At 38.2% G+C, this 18174-nt stretch overlaps 1 protein-coding gene and 1 long non-coding RNA gene across 9 annotated transcripts in view; one reads left to right on the forward strand and one right to left on the reverse strand.

Annotated features, from left to right (window-relative positions):
- TRIP12 (thyroid hormone receptor interactor 12) overlaps positions 1-5004 on the reverse strand; it is an 81244-nt gene extending 76240 nt beyond the window's left edge. For 5 of the 8 annotated variants that reach the window (XM_021536976.3, XM_021536975.3, XM_021536974.3 and 2 more), the window contains exon 1: positions 4557-4735. The gene's annotated coding sequence lies outside the window, so the exon portion shown is untranslated. Of the gene's footprint in view, positions 1-3176; positions 3898-4318; positions 4396-4556; positions 4736-4903 lie in introns of those variants that run through there. The other 3 variants (XM_077785657.1, XM_021536971.2, XM_021536972.3) reach the window with 3 other exon arrangements.
- Positions 5005-5101: 97 nt separating this feature from the next.
- LOC110473950 (uncharacterized) lies at positions 5102-17949 on the forward strand. Its single transcript, XR_002466005.3, has 3 exons — positions 5102-5370; positions 11861-11933; positions 16476-17949. It is a non-coding gene; the product is annotated as an uncharacterized LOC110473950 (long non-coding RNA).
- The last annotated feature ends 225 nt before the right edge of the window (positions 17950-18174 follow it).

Raw genomic sequence — 18174 nt, forward strand, 5'->3', positions numbered from 1 at the left:
TAACTTCCTGAGGTTTCCAAGCTTTGCAAACAGGCTTACTGTATGAATCCTTACAAGAGAGGCTTTTCTGGAGCAATGGAAGGTAACCATGGCTTGAACATCATTGCTAGTATTTCTCATGCATCTTCAATATTCAAGTCCAATATTAAACCATCATGATTAACTTTCTTGATAATAAACCTAAGTTTTCCATTTCTCCTATATTAAAACAATATTTCCATTTTTTCCTTACAGAGTTGACCATCTACTGCTCTCAGGGCAGTTTGCTGCCATATTTGTACCAAGTAGCTCCATGAGTCCACTTAGACTGGCAACAGTCAGTACCTTGCAAGACAAGCATCATCACAGATGAGGAGAGTAAACAGATTGGTTTTGTGTGCTCGAACCCTAGCTGCCAGACAGAATAGAAGGAGAATATGCATATTTACACAGTTGGACTCAGCTTGATGGCAGGACTAGGAGAACAATTGCTCCTCAAACTGAACTTCATACTAAAGCAACCATTGTATCTGAAAGCAGACAGGAGAAGCCAGTAGACTTAGCCCTGTCCTCCACAGACACTGTACTAAAATTTCTAAGTAGCTAAAATTTCTTTATTTACAGAAGATAACTTTAAAACATGAATTCAGCAACTGTTTTGTTAAAAAAAATGAACCTGAGCCAAGTGGCTCATACAAGCACTTTTTTCATTATTGCTCACCACTTAGAACTCTGAAAATATTTTTGCTCCTTGAGAAGCACTTTATTCCATATAAATTGAAAAAAAATACACCAAGGAAAAAAGTTAGTATGACTTTGTTTTGCAGCTATCAACCTCATGGCCTAAGTTAAAACTGAGCTATGGAAACCCTCAGTAAGAAGTTCCTTCATATACTGCCATAAATCTGCTGTGATACAATGTAGTGATTAAGAGCACATTTAAAATATTACTTCTTCATAAAACTAAGCATACTCACCCAATGCTAATTACTTTGAGTAACTTTTAGCTACTCTATTAAAAAAAAATCCAATGTGCTACTACCTTCAGAGTCAGTACTGAATGGGGCAGTGACACCTTGATGAAAATAGCATTAAAGAGTCAACAGAGTGCATTATGAGGGGTGTTACTAATTTGACAGGTGATGAACAGGACACTGATCATCCAACAGGCAATGGGAGATCCCAGAAACATTCTGGGTTAAGTTTTAAGCAATACTGTATTTGTTCACCATGTTGTACTTCAGTACCTGATTATACTTTGTCACAGTAATTTAGCCTCAGTGTGACAAAAGACAGACCCATGATCGAAAGTGCGCTATATGATGCTTACCAACTACTTTGTTAGAAAATATAGCATGGCCTATAAAGACAAGATTAACATAGCTGTGAGATTCATTTAGCTGCAAATTAGGTACCAACATGCAGTTTTCTCACTGACTTTCCTACTTCTGCTTCATCACTTCAAAATGAAAAGGAATTTAGTCAGGTTATAGTTTTGGACTGCTGCAGAGAAGTAACTGGACTTATCAGTGATGTAAGGATCCACATGGAAATTGATCATGTCTCCACTGATGGCATTAAAAACAAATGCATTTTATTTTTGTTACACTGCTGCAGAAGGAATAGTGCTGTTGTCACCTACAGCTTTAGACTTCAAATTTAGGAATGATTTTATAAGAACAAGTTTTCATTGCACTTTTTTTCTGTAATATTTACACTCTGGGTTTGAAGACAGTCAAAGTACAACACAAAAAGGAAAACTTAAAAAAAAAAAAAACCACAAAAACTTGTGCATGATTCCCAATTAGGAATGACAGCTTGGAGTATTCATTTACTGGGAAGATGCAGAATATTTCCCTAATGGTCACTTTGACCTGAAAAACTTCTGCAAGACATAAAAAGACTCCATTTTCCTAAGCTCTTACTCAACAGGTTGGCACTCCTACTGAAGTAGATCTGCTATATTAATAAGCAGTAATGTCACAATGTGGATGACCTACAGTCTTTCCACTAAAAGCTAAGACATGTTTAGGTTCCTACCTATGCAACCATCTGGAGACTGAAGACTTAAAAGTTGTTAATTCAAGTGTACTACTCATTTTTCTCAGAAAAAACCCTAAGAAAGGGGAAAAAAAAAATCTGATTACCTGTATTTCTAACACAACAGTAAGATACACCAAACAATAAAATTTAAAAACACCTTTGCATTTAAGATCAAAAGAACTGAGCAGCTGACAATCAGCTCCATTTTACAAATACAGAAACTACTGCGAGTTAAAAACATGTATATTGTCAAAAACTTAACCATTATTTTCAGAATTTATTCACCAGACTACTGTTTTTAAATTTCTTAGTTCAAATACAACATATTTTGTTAAAATATCAGCTGCAAACTGATATTTTAACTGGTATTTTCATAATATACATTTAATTCCTATACATATTTATTAAGTAGACTACCAGAAAATAGAAAACTATAGTTATTTCTCATCATGCTTTCATGCCCATTGTGTATATTTTTACATACATAAAATACAACTTGTTTAAAAACTTTTAGCTTATCAAAAATCTTAATAAATCTCAGAAACCACATAAATTGAATACCTTTTTTTTTTTTAATTTAAAATTAAAAAAAAAAGACCAAACCAAAACCCCAACCCTGTACAATGAGAACTCTAGTTTTGAGAGTGGAAGAGGGAGAACCGAAGAGACTACACCAGAGATAAACAGAAATAATCACAGGAATGCTTGCTAGTTTTTAAAGTCATGCAAAAGAATACCTACAGTGTCAGTTCACACAAGAAAATCTTGAAAAATTAATTTAAGTGCTCAGAATTCCTCTTCTTTCTCATTATGATAGATGTACTTCAAATTTATCAGCTGGTAACTATTGAACTCCTCTTTATGGCAGCCTTTAAAGAACCAGGAAGCTCAAAATTCATAATACATGCAACACAAACTGTGGAAGTTAGTCTAAGTTTTGTATTACAGTGTTAGAAGCTCTGAATCAGTATTATTTCTGCTGAACAAGGCAGGAAAAAAAAAAAAAAAAACAAAAACAACCTGAACTGTCTTTTTAGGGGAAAAAAAAGGTTTTAAAATAAAAACCATTACTGGATTGCTACACATAATAAAAACTCTCCCAAAACAAACTACACACTCTCTGAAAGCATTCCTAAGTTCCATGCTAGACTTACAGAATAAATTTAGGCCAGTACCAAGCACTCATTTCTTCCCCGTGTGTAAATGCGACACAATCAGGCCTCACATGCAGGCCTCTCTCTCCAACACAGGCAGGACCTTTGTTCGATACGTCGATGTTTTTCCCCCAAAGCCCTTGACACAACTTTCCATTCTTTCCCCTATTATTTTCCGGTTCCCCGTCTAGACTTTGGGACTCCCGAGCCGTGCAAACCCCCGCCTGCCGGAGAGCCCGTGCACTCGGAAGGGGGAAGGGGGAACAATAAAAAAGTTGGACACAGGAAGACAGGCCTGCAGGTCTGGCGAGAGCCCCGGCCTCGGTTCCTTCCCTTCCCCGGATCCGCGGGGCAGCAGCCGGGAGCCCCAGCGCCACCAGCCCCCTCTAACCTGTCCCACGACCCAGCCCCCCGGGAAAAGGGAAGGAGGAAGAGCCAGGCAGGAAAGGCAGAGCCCAGCGTTTGATCAGCCTCCAAGTACGACGCATTATGCAAGCAAACGCAAGAACCAGGCAACAACTTGCTTCTTGACTGAAAACAAGAAAAACATCAGCTCGAAAACATTTAGCTGCGAAAATAATCCCCTTCGTGGGCAGCCAGCTTTGTGACTCCGACCCCACGGGCGCCTCCGTTTTCTGCCCACCTTCTTCCTCCCCCCAAAAAAGCTTGTGAAATATGGACGTCGGCCGATTGTTTAGCATTTTTACCGAGCTGGGCAGGAGGAAAAGAAAAATAAATTGCTATATTTCCTTTAAGATATTCCCTAGTTTCTTTAGAGGGGAAAAAAATATAAGGGGGTGGGAAAGAAAGGACCACTATGGAAAAGGGGGCCAAGCGGAGTGGGGGAGGGAAGACATGGAAGGGCATCGAAATCGGCACGGCAGTGTCAACACTGACACTGCCCTTTTGTATCAGCAGCCACACAGGGCCCGCCGAGGGGCGGCCGCGCTGCCGCCCCCTCCCCACCAGGCGGCCCGGGAAAGGCCAGGCGGCCCCCGGCACCCCTGCCCGGGCTAGGGGGGCGAGGGATGCCCCTGCAGCGGGCTCGGGGGCCGCCTGGCCATTTTGTCAGCTCCGTTTCCACCCCTTCCCTCCACAGCGAGGGCCCCATTCCACCCCTCCGGGCCGCCCCACACACTCACCAGCGCGGCGCCGCGTCGTTCCCGGCTCCCCTTCGCCCCCCCACCCCCATCTGCAACAATGCTCCGGGATGGCGCCGCTCCCCTCCCCCTGCCCCGGGCCGCCAGGAAGGGCAGCTCGTCTAATGCCAGGATGACACAACAGGCCCGGCCCGGAGTCGCCGAGGGGCCCGGCGAGCGCCCCGCCGCCCCGCGCCCGCCTCCCCGGCGCCCCCCGACCGAGCGGAGGGGCCCCGGGTACCTAGTTTGTCCCGGTGCGGCCTCCGCAGACGCTCCGTGCCTCCCTCCTCCCGGCAGCAGCCGCCTCGCTTCCCTTCAATTATCAGCTGAAGCCGCAGCACCGAGCGACGCCTCGTCCGCCGCCTCCGCCGCCGAACCCCTTCCAGCGGCGCGAGGGGGAGGCCGCGGGACTACTTTCTCCCGGCGCCGGGGCCCCGCCGGGGCCCGCGCGCGCCCCGGGCCGGCGGGCGGCCCCTGCCCCGGCTGCCGCCCCCCGCGCAGCCCCCGCCGCGTCCCGGAGCGCGGCCCGCTCGCTGCGCTCGGCGAAGCCGCCGGCGGCGGTCGGTATCCCTCCGCCGGGGTCGTCACCTCGGGTCCGCGGGAACGTCCCCCCTCGGGGCGGCCACGGGGCGGCCGGGGCGCGGGTCGCTGGTGGCACTGGCGGCGGGGGTCAGACCCTGCCCGGCACCGCGGGGCCGCCGCGGCTGCTCCTTTAAGAGGGGGCCGGGCTAGCGGTGACCCCGCGCGATGTCCGCCCCTTCCTGGTTGCCATGGAGACCTCCCGCCAGCGTCCCAAAATGGCGGCGCCGGAGCCGCGCGGGGCCGCCGCTCTCTCCGCCGCCCAGGAAGGAAGGCAGGCAGAGCGGCAGCCTGAGGCGGCAGCGCCTTTAGCGAGGGCTTGTCCTTGGGGAAGGAGCCCCTCCGTGCCGGAGCAGGACGAGAGCCCCGTTAACGCTGCCAGGAAGCGACCCGGGAGGCGCCCCCAGTGAGTGCCGCTGGTCGGGCCTCCTGGGGGCTGGGAACGCCCGGCTGCCTGAGGGCTGGCTACCAAAAAGGTATTTGCAGGCATGGGCCGAAGTGCGTCTAGACCGGGAGCCTCGGTATGTGGGAGATTCCTTCCTCCTGGGCTTTCCCGAGCCTGTGGGATGGGCTCTGGGTGAGGAGCCAGCGGAAAGGAGGAAAGAGAAATATGAGTTAGAAACCTCGCGAAGTAGTATATACACGTCCTGATTTTGTACCTTTAAAGCAGACATAAGTTTACTCTCAGAAATGCCTCAAAAAAAATAAATGTGCTGTGACATTTAACGCAAATAAACAACAAATCTTTAAGTATTCCTTCTAAAGAAAGATAAGTTTAGCTGCACTTTCAGGGTAATCACACTTAAGGCAGAGGGGTAAGCAATAATCTAACATGTCATTCCAAGAACATGAAATTAGCATCTAGGAATGGGATGGCTGTATACATTTTCCACATTGTACCTGGAGATGTTATATGTCCTGCCTTTCACCAGTGCAGATAACTGGTTTTTCAAACAGGGAAATAAGCCACAATAAATATCTTGGAAGAGTTTTTTAAACCTTTGTTTTAAAATATCTTGCAAAATGTGTGATATGAGTATTTTTCAGAATAATCTAATAGAATCATCAATGAGAAATGTTGGACAAAGGAAATTTAACAAATTAACAAATAAATGAAATTTAACAAATCTGTGAGTTTATAAGATTATGAAATAAAAATACAAATATAGTCTTTGTTTCATTTTGAGACTTTTTTAACTTCAGTTTATTTACTTTATATTTATTAAAGAGACAAACAAAAATGCTTGTCTCAAGCTGAACATAATAATTTAGAAAATGTAAAGTTTCAGAAACTTTTCTGAGAAAGTTTTCTAAATGTCTCACCAGAACCAAAAAAACCCACAATATATTTTTAAACTAGGAGGAAATTTTCAGTTTGTTTTCATAAAGAAGACCAAAATAATGAACATACGTTCTTTCAGGAAAGAACTGCTGCACAATAACTGGGAAATACGTGTTTTTGGGTAGCTGAAGTCTTGTACTGGGCCTGTCCCACTGACCCCATAGGAATCCTACCAGTGCTCTGAAAGTCTGTGGAATGTGACTGAGTGTTGTGGTGTCTTGGATATTCATTTTTGCCCTTGGATAATAAAAATAAGATGGTTCTTGTTATTATTTCTGTCTTCAGGTTTTTGGTTCTCATATGTTTCCTGTCACACCCTTGAGGTATCTATTCTTGGGTTTGTTTTCAGCTGCCCAAATATATCCTGAAAACGAAGCAAAATCAGTTAACATAAACCATGCAAAAAAGCTTCATAACCATGAGTGTAAGTTCAAATTATTCTGCAAATGCTTATTGTACAAAGCATTACCAGGAAACTGGTGTCATTGAAAAATAACTAGTTTGGACTGTTTTAAAAATTCAGCTTTGATTTTATGGCAGTAAGATCATTTGAGTATTGTGCAGTGAATGTAGGTATTTCAATATATCACTATATTTTCTTAAGCTAATGCATCTGATTCCAGCAAAGCTTCCCAATTCACTCAAATTTTAATTTCTTACTCTCAAAACACCTTCACATAAGTAGTGTCTCCAGTTTTAACTTCTGTACATGTAAAACTTCGGGATGCTTAGTTAACCTTTCTACAGGCTATGGAATCTCCTGCAAAGAGACCTGTGTCAAAAATAGCAGTTGAAGGTATGTGCATCACTGATGTTCCAAGTTGTGTCTCATGTAAAATATATTTAGCCATCCTGGGTTAGGAGGCCTCGTCATTGGCTCACGTTCCTAGTGTGCTATTTTGCAGTTTCCTAATAAATAACAGTTTTTGCCTAAAAGGCCTCACAGTCTAAGCCTCCAATCTAGCACAGGGTTTCATGAATGCTGAAACCAGCTACTTTGAATAGCCCTGTTCTTGGAAGTGAGTGGGTTCAGAATTGTCTGTTGTTGTTTTCTTTAAAGCAAAAAGGGAGTTCGTGGCTGCATAGTGGATTTGTATGAAAGCTCCCATAATTCTGTCCAGTGTTGCCCTTCTTTGAACACTCTACTTGGGCTTTACATGAGCAGTAAATTCAGCTTCTCCAGGATGAAGTTATAAATGCACTGGGCATGTCTTAAAAAGCTCCAAGGCTTCTGGCCCTGGTCATGGCCAGGATTTCCAGGTATCAGCTGACTATAAAGTCAAACTGTCACAGAACCAGAAATTCTGTACAAATACAGAAGATCTTAAAAATGTGTTAGGGCAAGAAACTTAGTTACATGATGAGCATTCACAGAATACAATTCACCCAGCTGGATAGTGTGGAAGGAGAGATCTTCTGAGCCATCAGCAAAAATAATTTTTTTTCAAGTAGCTATTTTAAGTCAGCAATCATAATTTTACAAATGCACAGAAACTATTCCACATATTTTCCCTGTGTGGGCATCTGCCAGTTCCACTGCAGAAAAATAAGACTGAAAGAGACAACTTCAGGTCATTCAGTCCCAGTGCCTGCTGTTTGATCCAGCTACATAATAGATCTTCATAGCATAAATGGGATTTGATGTGTTTCAAAGGCAGTGAAGCTTTTCTTCCTCTGCTACTTCACACAGAACAATTGCTCCAGATCATCACTTCTCTGATGGTTAGAAGTGCAGTTATGCAGATTCATTTACATTTATTTCGTTTGGATATCTTTTGTGTAGGTAACGATGCTGTATATGTGTGTGTATATATATATGAGATATATTGTATATATTTAATAAATTACACACTCTGGATAGGGCTTGTTTTGTTTTATCAGTCTCCACTTCTGGAACAGGCTCTCTGCTTCTTGGTCACTCTCATTTTCTCATTGCTTCTTGGTCACTCTCATTTTCTCATTGCACTTATTCCCATTAATACTTTTGTTCTTAATAATAATAAGCCTAATAAGTACCATGTGCAAAAGCATTGTTACTTCCCCATGTCTTCTGAAAAAACCTGGGTGATTTAAATTTTAGGTTTGTATTTAACTTTCTCTACCAAAATCACATTAATGACTCTTGATCATCCTTCAATTAGTTATTATTCCAATGTCCTTCTCCTCTGTCAACTTTCAATTTATAACCTTTTGGTTTATGGCAGAAATTATTTCCAGATGAATGACTTTCCCATTTGTACTTTTCAATTTTTTTTTATTTGTTTCCTTTTTTCCTCTCCAGGGCTACTCTGAGTTGTTATGAAGGAGAAGTTGGTGTACATGTCAGAATAAACATAATAAATAAAAAATCATTCTTGGCCATCAAATGTGTTTGAGGAATCCTCCTAGTATTCATGGGAATGGTGAATAGTTTTTGTTTTGTTTGAGTGCATGTACTATTACATAGAGTGGGAATCTTTTTGTTCAAGACTGACATGAGAGATGGCAACTTGTTTCACGTATACCTTTTACTGTACATGTTTTTCAATCTTTAAATGCCAAATTATTATTTGATATACCAGTTATAGTTTGGCAAGGTTTATCACAAAAAACAATAGATGTTATCTGTTTGTACAAGGCAAGTGATTAATTCTATGGCTTCCAACATTAAATGTAAGATGGCTTGAGAGAGCCACCCAAATAACCTTTCAAAATAACATTCCTTATAAATTGTCTAACACATGATAAGTACAGGTTTTGAAAAGTGCAAGAGAGGAATCCAGATGGTGGGGTAGTGTAGGAAAGATCAGTCACTCATTTTGGTCAAACAAGGAATATAGACACACATCCCCCACCCTCAAAAAAAAAAAAAGTCTGGTGCTTAATCTGCTTATAGGGCAGGCTGATAACTGGAATGATGAGGCTGGTAACAAAAGAAATGTAATGGGAAAATGATCTGCTCAACATGTAATTAATACTAGCATCTGTCACCATTTAATGAATGCTACACTAATCAGAAGATTTTGTCATGTTAGTAAAACGTTCAGCTACTTAGCCACAAAAGACCAGCTCAGTACATTCACAAGGCTGCCATGGTTCTTGCAATATTCCACACATGATCTGCTTGTGTGGCAGCCAGGACTCTGTCAAATATGCAACTGCAGAACTGTATGTTTGGCCAGAGATCAGCAACTGGGTTCTCTCAAAGATATACACAGGACATGTAGATGAACAAACAGTGTAAGTAACTGGGCAAACAGTTCTCATGAACGTTCTTGTTCTTTACCCCTCATTGCTCCTATTGTTTAGTGTTCACCTCTATGTCTTTAATCAGTTTCTGATTAAATCAATACATTCTTAGCACAGCACATTATTTTGGATACTCAGTACTATAGCATTTGCTTTAAAGATCCTATAATTATAAAAATACAGCTTTTTTTCTGGCTTTTTTAGTTGTAAGCAAAAATTCTGAACTTATAGCACTTAAATCTTTAAGAACTTATTTTTAAAAATCCATTTTCAATAAACAACCCCATTCTCTAACTGATCTCTTTAAATTCTGTACTACAAAAACCCAAACAATCAAAAAATCACCACCACCAACATAACCCAAACAAAAATTAAGCAAAACAAAACACTCCAGCAACTTATCATTTTCAATAAAATTTCCATTTTAGGAGACATTAATAAATGATCCTTGTAGTGGTTGACTGGCTGATTTTCAGTTGTGAGGACCTTCATGATTTATTAAACCTGCAAGGATAACTCCTCCATTTGGAAAAAAGATATTATACAGTTAACTCTTATATCTTGGGCTTGTTTTCGAGTCTTTATGATGACATTTGATATGTAACCTATTTGATTGACAGCAGATGCCATTCGAAGTGCTTAAGACAGATGGATGGGGGGAAACTAACAGATGTTCTAATAGTAATTGAGCTGAAATTAATTTCGTGTTACACAAAACAATTTTTGGAAAGATAAGTCTTATTTTAAGTAAATATCTGTGGGAGATGAACCTTTTTCAAAATTCTACTATTTTATTTGCATTTGAAACCTGAGGGATGCTGTATCTGTTACTACCTAACTGGATTCTATCCAAGTTTCTTCTTTGACTTTTCAAACAGAGATTTGTGTTCTAAGCAAACAAAAAGAGCACAGAAATTTTCAAGAGGGAGTTAAAAAAAATATATTTTTATTATGAGATATTTGTATGGAAAACTTCAACTGCATAAAATAGGAACTTGTTTTCATAGAGTAAAAATATTTCAAAAATTGTTTGTTGAGACCAGGAGACAGCAGCCATTTTGTCCCAGCTCAGGAAATTCTCTGCTATGCTGAAAAGGTATATTTCCAAAAGAATCAAACATTTTCATAGTAATGCTATCACACAGTATTAAGCAGTTATTATCAGGAGAATGTTCATCAAGCCTAAAATACATAGGCAAATTGCCTTTGCTTTTTCTGCTGTCTCTAAATCAGATATCAAAGTAAGCTGTAGAGCTACTTGGAGAAAATGGAGACAGTTTCTCTGGGGAAATAATGCTGCACTGGAAAAACATGAATATTGCTGTCAGGTGTCTGTCCAAAACTAAAATAAGTTAGTTTAGCAGTGTTATGATGTGTTACAGTTTGGATGCCTGATGGTATCTCTCACTTCTTCTGTGATGTGCCACCTTTGAGTGTATGCAGTTGCTAGATCTTATCCAAATGGTTTTGGGGAAGATTTGGGAATTCTTTGGTCATGCTGCAATATTGAAGATGTAATACAGCACAAGAACTGACATAGGAAAATTTGGGCTTTTAACAACTGAAATGCAATTTGTGATGTGTTGCACTGGCAATGCTGGAATTTCAGGGCTTTCATTATTAGTGGAGCAAGATTTCTCTACAAAAGGCATTAAATACAGCAATGTAAGTGGTAGGTTTTTACTTTCCCAGAAGGCTCAATTCTCTTTTTTGGAGGGTTGTTGTTTTGGGGTTTTTTTCCTCACAAACATTACCAAATGCTTAACCCTGTGAAACATTCATTTATTGATTTGAAATTAGATATATATCTTATATGGAATGCTTATTACTTGTGAGGTTGAGTTCTAAGTGAGCCTATGATAATGCAGTGCTGTTGTGTGGGCTTATAAAATCCTTTCTCAGTAGTGGTTGAGCTGTTATTTGAAGATGCATTGGAATATTCTCGTATCAGTTTTAACTGAGGTATGTTAAAGATGATAAAGTAATCTTAGTTAATTTGCTATTAACCTGGTTTTACTATATCACTGGTAGCCTAGAGATACATTTTTTACTTTTGTCTTAGCTGGGTTTTGTCTACTTATAACTAGTTAATATACAGACAGCAGGATCTCACAGAATTGCAATGTTTAAACTCCAATTTTTAGTATTATGCATGGTTTTAATATTTGTAGCTTTCTTTAAAAGTATCATACTTAATTAGTCGTGCCTGTCAAGGATGATTTTCAGTTTGTGAAGGTGTTATAGTTTCTCAAGGTAAGCAATCACAACTACTTTCTGCTTAATAATGTAAATATTTCTTGCTGTAACCAAGTCATGTTCACATGTTCCTTATTGCTAGTGCTTGCCCTTTAGATACAAAGAAAGATTTAGTTATATTTATTACTTGCCTTACATAGGTAGGAAATCCTTATCAATCTTTGTTCTGTCTTGGGATACCTCAGGAGGAATTCTGCTTTCATGTTACCAAAGGTAAGTTTGTGTTCTTGCCTATTTTGTTTTCCTTTTTCCTGCTTCAAGTTAGAAATACAATTATTGCTTTTTTCTGTTGCTTTATTAACCAACAGCTGTATACATTATTTCATTTTCCATATACACAGTAGCATTCATGATGAACTGTCAGATATGTTTCCTTGATGAAGCATACCATATATTTATACTTTTTTCATTTATCCAATGTAATTAAATGCACTCAGCCAAGTGTTCAAGGGAAAGAAGGTAAGACATGTAGAAGGCAAAGCTAGAAAAGGTTCCAAATTTTTATCTCAATGTGAGATAGGCTATAAAAGGAACCTAGAAATAATTTTTAAATAAAGTTTCTAGTCTAAATTGCTCTGTGGATTTTTATTCTAAAGATTTGCTTGATTTTGATTTGATATAAACTAAATCAGTTTGTGTTAAACTGAAATAAAACTAAATAAAACCAAAGTAAAAGTGCCTGCAGCTTTTGGATGGACTTCACAAAATTAGATTAAAATTGTGCATTGGGTACAACCAGTGTAAATGTCATTTGTTGGCTGAAGCCTGAATTACCCAAATTACCTGGAGAAGGGTGGGAACTAGAAGAATGAACACTACTGCACAATAAAATGATAGAAATCATTTGTTGAAAACCTCAAAATAATACTGTAGAAGCAGAAGCCTAGGACCATGTCTGAAGCCAGAGTTCTAAATAACATAATAGGATGATAGTGAACAATGGAGTGAAAGGAATGACAGCAGATGGGGATTGCAAGCAGGGAAGCTGTGTAGCTGAAAAGCATCAAAAAAGCAAGCAGATACTTGTGACAGAAAATGCAATGTATGTTTTAATACACGTGCATATCAAATTATCATGACAAATTATAATAAGAGATTTCAGCTTTTGCTAAGTTGGTGCTACATTTGAGTTGTACAGTTCTTTCCTCTTATGCAGTTTGTAATGAGACTGAAACCTAAAGGTAATCGGTGTTAAGTTTCATGTAAAATGAGTAATTGAAATTGGACTGAAAAAATCCTAGTGTTTGAAGAAACAGGAAAAAAAATCAACCAAGAAGTAGCACATGCTACCTGTAGTACTGGGCTGATAACTGATGGAGAGAAAGGGCACACTTGTTAACACAGCTTTTTCTAAAAACTGGAGATGTGCGTAGGAGTGAAATATATGAGAATGTCTGCACCATGTGATAGATTCTATAGTGTTCCTGTCTTCTGATTTGAGGTGGAATTAAAGCTGTAAATAGACAGCAAGGGAACTTTGAAAAACACACTGATAGTGTTAGTCTGTTCTTAAAAAATGTGAGATTTTAGGGACCAGTGCAATACATGTTCCTAAAAATTTAGAGTAGGAGATGTCGGTGCTGCAAGTGAGCTGCCCACATACGAATATAGGAAAAGAGTTCTCAGCCGATATTAGATTAAACTGGTGGCAGATATATGCAAATCAGGAAGATAAGAAGTATCCAAGAAGGGAGCAGTGGGATGATTTAACTAAGACTTCATCTGTAACAAAAAGCATTGCCATTTATATGTACAGACACTTACTAAAAGAGGTGCAGATTCCCTAAAAATTACTTTGCACTGTAACACTGCTGTACTTCAGGACATTTTATACAGAGAGCAAAAGTCTGACTGCTCTGTTATGTTATTTGGAGTTTTTTACTCTAATAAAGAGGAAACAAACTCAAACATCAAAAAAAATTCAAAGCATTGACTAGACATGAAATTTTAAGAGGGAGACCTTGAAACTGAATTAAGGAAGACAAAACTAAAGGAAATGGTTTTAAATTAAACCTGTCCATGTCTTATCCATCTAGAAAGGGATGTTATGTCTTGCACTTAGCTTGCATGCCTTGTTTTGTTAAGTAGTGGAATAATCTCTTTGTGGCATTCTGATCTAGGTCTGCCTGTTTAACCACATTAATAAATGGCAAGTATCATGATCATAAGTGAAGACTCTGATCCTCTAGAGTAATATTTTATTCCCTCTGATAATTTTGCTGTCCCTTCAATACAACAATATGTATTGAATGCAACAATACTGTGCAATGCAACAATACTGTGCAAGAGAAAAAAAGATAAAATGATAAAATGAGTGACAGAAGCATTTGAACGCTCTAATTTTGAAATCAAGATTTTATGGTCTTCTTCAATCTACAAAACCCAACCAAAAGCACAGGTGTTTAAAAAAACAAACAAAAACAAAAACAAAAACAAAAACATGATGGAGAACTAATATAATATCTGATAAAATAATCTGGGAAAAGGGATTTAAGACTAATTGAGAATGTGACATTTTCTCTGTAGAAGACACAATGGCTCCTTCACTGTATAGTGGAATGAGATCTTGGAGTGTAGTAACAAATCCAAGGCTAAAAACAAAGACTGGGGATTTAGGCCATTCACCCGGGACAGAGGAAGATGTTTGAATCTAGATCTCCTGAATCTCAAAAATGTTATTTTTGAGATTCTGTAGTCACCTTCCTTCGATGTGTTGAATGTTTAAATTTTCAAAGAAGAATAATTAAGAGGAAATATTTAACTATTTAAAGGAGAATAATTTAAGGGAAAAGTTAACCTCCATATAGTCTGTAATCAGAGAAACTGTATTTTGAGTTACCAGTTGAATATGAAGAAGTTTGAAATCCTAATAATGTGTACTGGGAAAGGAGAAAGTTTCTCATATTTGCCTTTGTACAGGGTTTCACAATTCACACTGTCTGTCTCAGCTTCCCCCAGAGGTTTCTTATTGTACAGGATGAGTGTGACGTGTGAGACTTATCTTTACTTCTATAGCTTCCGAATGAGATTAAAGAAAGAATAAGACCTACATCCTTAAAAGATGGATCACCATATGACAAATTTCAAATATTAATTTCTCAGACAATGTAAAGAGTTCTGTACTTCTGGTAATCTATAGTTCAGATTAATTTCACAATTAATTAATTCACAGATATTTCCTAAATAGTTTAATTTTTGCTAATTTTCACTTAAATATTAGTTGTTTTAATTGTTAAAAAAATTGCAATGACTTTTTACCTGAAGCTTTGTTTAGTTGCTGCTGTTTATATTTGGGTTTGCTCATTCTTTCCTCTTCTCTCTTTTTTAATGAAGAAAATGCCTATGGAATAGGCAGTGTGGTAGTGAATTCCTTTACCACTTGCACCTCCAAATAACATTGAGAATGGAATGTGTCCATGGTAACCAGGATGCACTCATAACACTTTCCATTCTTCATCTTTTAATCTATGCAAATAGTATAGTATTATAAAATCTATGCAATATTTTTATTTGAAATAACCACATGCTAACGAATTACCAAGGTAACTGCATTTTGTCCTGGATATTTGTGCATAAAGCAGTTTTTTAATGGAGTGGTGCTATTGACAGTTTGTTCTACTGGAAGTCAAAGAATAATGTTTCAAAAAATCCCAGTGATCCCCATTACTTGAATATTTTACTTTCCCTGTGCCTCTGCATGTTGGCCTGATCTTTTCATTTTGTCACAGTTCTACAGCAGTGTGTTCCTGGTACAGCAATTAAAAGGAGGCAATATTATGAAAGTATGTATTTGTGTAGTTTCTTTGAAATCCCAATAAAAATGCATTGGAATTTATAAAACAAGAACTTGGAATTGTACAATAATACTGCAAGAAAGTAAATTTTTATACCCATATTAAAACATCTGCTGTAATGGACAAGTGCATTTAATTTGCAGAATATTGGCTTATATTCCATTTTAAAGTTTGTTAGATTCTGTAAAGATAAAAACCTTTTTCAAGAGTCTAAACACACATAAACCCACTCTAGTGTTTGGAATAAATATATTCTTGGACACTCACACATATTTAAGCTTACGTTATAGATAAATTCACTCATATACACAAAATAATGAACAAAAACTATTTAGAATATTTACTGTGAAAAGTTTGTCTTGCTTACAGCAGTGCAGATATTGAGTATTTTCTATCTGTACACACTTTGTTTTGTTGCACTGTTGCACTGTTCCCAGATTGAAAAGTATTGATTAATGTATTTTATTGCAAATCCCAACACATTGTAATCTCTGGTGCAACACAGCTCTTCTTTTTTAAGAATCAGACTTATAAAATTGTGTATGGTTAATTTTCTGTATAGACTTATAGATTTAATCTGTAGAACATTGTTAGGTATGCAAGTTTAAAAGTTTAAAAGCAACAGTTATTAATCAGTTTTGGTAAGTGGTTCTGGGGCCAGGTAGCTATTTTATTTTTCAGTACACTTGGCATTTTCATGCTGAGAAATGTGTTTGTTTGTTTGTTTTTTTGTTTTTAAAAGAAATATCACTTCCAGCAGTAACAGGAAAAGGCCAGGGGAAAGCCTATTAACCATGTTTCTTTTCTCCTTTAACAATGGGTTTTTTTCTCATATATACGGTATTCTTGAGGACCATGTTGAAGGCTATGCAAGATGAGGAACATGTTAGATATGTCTTTTCTTTCTCTATTGTTGTATCAGTTTTGTTTTGACCTTATTCTCACCTCATGTTTTCCACAGACAAGAATGGAAGTAGCCTTGTGTGTTGCTTCTCCCTACACTGCTAGAGATAAAAAGAGCTTCAGGAAGTACAGTAGAGCATTCACTGTCCTATTATCCCTGTCCTGGGCTGCAAACATTCAACTTCTAAAGCCTTCCCAGGTAGTAACATCATCTATGAAACAGAGTAACAAGGGCTTTATAGTCCCTTTTGCATTGAATACTCATTACCACTCAGGTATGAAATGGTGTTATTTTAACAACATGGTAGTCTATATTGTGCATGTGCATCACAGAAATGTTAATTCCACTGTATCAAAGGTTTCAATGGTATTATTCATTTTCCATATATGTAATTCTAGAATGCAGTTTGGATGAATATGGGCTTTTTTGCCTTCAAAGATGCAACTGTTTCACCACAAAGGACTAGAGACTGTATTGTGAAATAAAATGAACTTAGGTAACTGAGTAGGACTTTTTCCTTTTCTTCACACAATAAGGTTGTTTTGTTGAGTACTGCACGTATCTCTGAGTGTTAATCAAAGCTATTTCGTACGTATGCAATCAGATATATGATTTAGCCATTATGATTACCCCATATGGTGATATATTAGCCACAATAACCATCAAAATTATAATTTTTACATGGCTATATTTGACATTCAGATAAAGATGTTAAGCATTTATTCAAACTCATTTACTGCTGCTGTATAGTCAACAGGATAAAATAAAAACTTGAAAAATATGGACATAATTGGTGTAGGTCTGCCTTAGCTGATCATCTGGAATCTGAGCTTTACTTTGAAAATTTGTGATTAAACTGAATACAACTCATTGGAGTTACAAATACTTAATGCTCAACTTTAAAACCTACATTGTAGCAGTGAAATACTGGAAAGATCTAAAGTTAAATTTGATGTTGACAGATGCATACCACTGTTGTCAGAGCTAAGATTTTTTTTTTTTTAAGTAACTCTGTGTTTTTCAGTCAGTAAATGGAAGTATTGACAATTAACTCAAGGTTTGCTTTTAATTTTCCTTTTTGGCATGCCAGTAGAAAAAACAAGATCTATAGAGTACTTTTTTTTAATCTACAAATGTATGTGAATGTGTTTATAAATGCTCAGCTCACTAATATTCTCATTTGTCAGTTTTATCACTCATGTCAGGAACCCAGCTATAGATACAACAGTGTAAATTCCTGACTTTTTTCAATTAAATGGAAGGAAATAAACTAGATTAATGTCAGTAACACTGGAATAGATGGGGTTTTATAACCTTGTCTATAATAGCAAGTGAATTTTCCTTGTGGCTTGGAGCGTGCTCTTTATGAGCAGCTTGTGTGAATGATGATGACTTTCCTCTCGTGTAGGCCCAGCTGTGACAGCAACAAAAAGAAAGTCAGTGTTAAAAGGCAACATACTGTTCAAGCACATATGTAATGTTTTCCCAGACAACTCTGGGAAAATTACTGGTAGTTAGGACTATTTATACTCCATCATTTCATAGCTATCTAGTTTACTATTCATGTTAATTTTTTTGTCTCAGTTGCATGCTTTGTAATGCAGATTTTCTTTTCTTTTTCCGTCTCTGAAAATGTGAGTTGAACGTGTACTTCTGGAGAGCTTTTGCTAGAGTTTTCAGACAGTCTTAAGTACTGAGCTTTGAACTGTCCTATTAGTTTTGATTTCTACAAAATGTTAAAATCCCAGTTTAACTT

This window comes from Lonchura striata, chromosome 10 (assembly GCF_046129695.1).
Source record: "Lonchura striata isolate bLonStr1 chromosome 10, bLonStr1.mat, whole genome shotgun sequence".
Classification (NCBI taxonomy): Eukaryota; Metazoa; Chordata; class Aves; order Passeriformes; family Estrildidae; genus Lonchura; species Lonchura striata.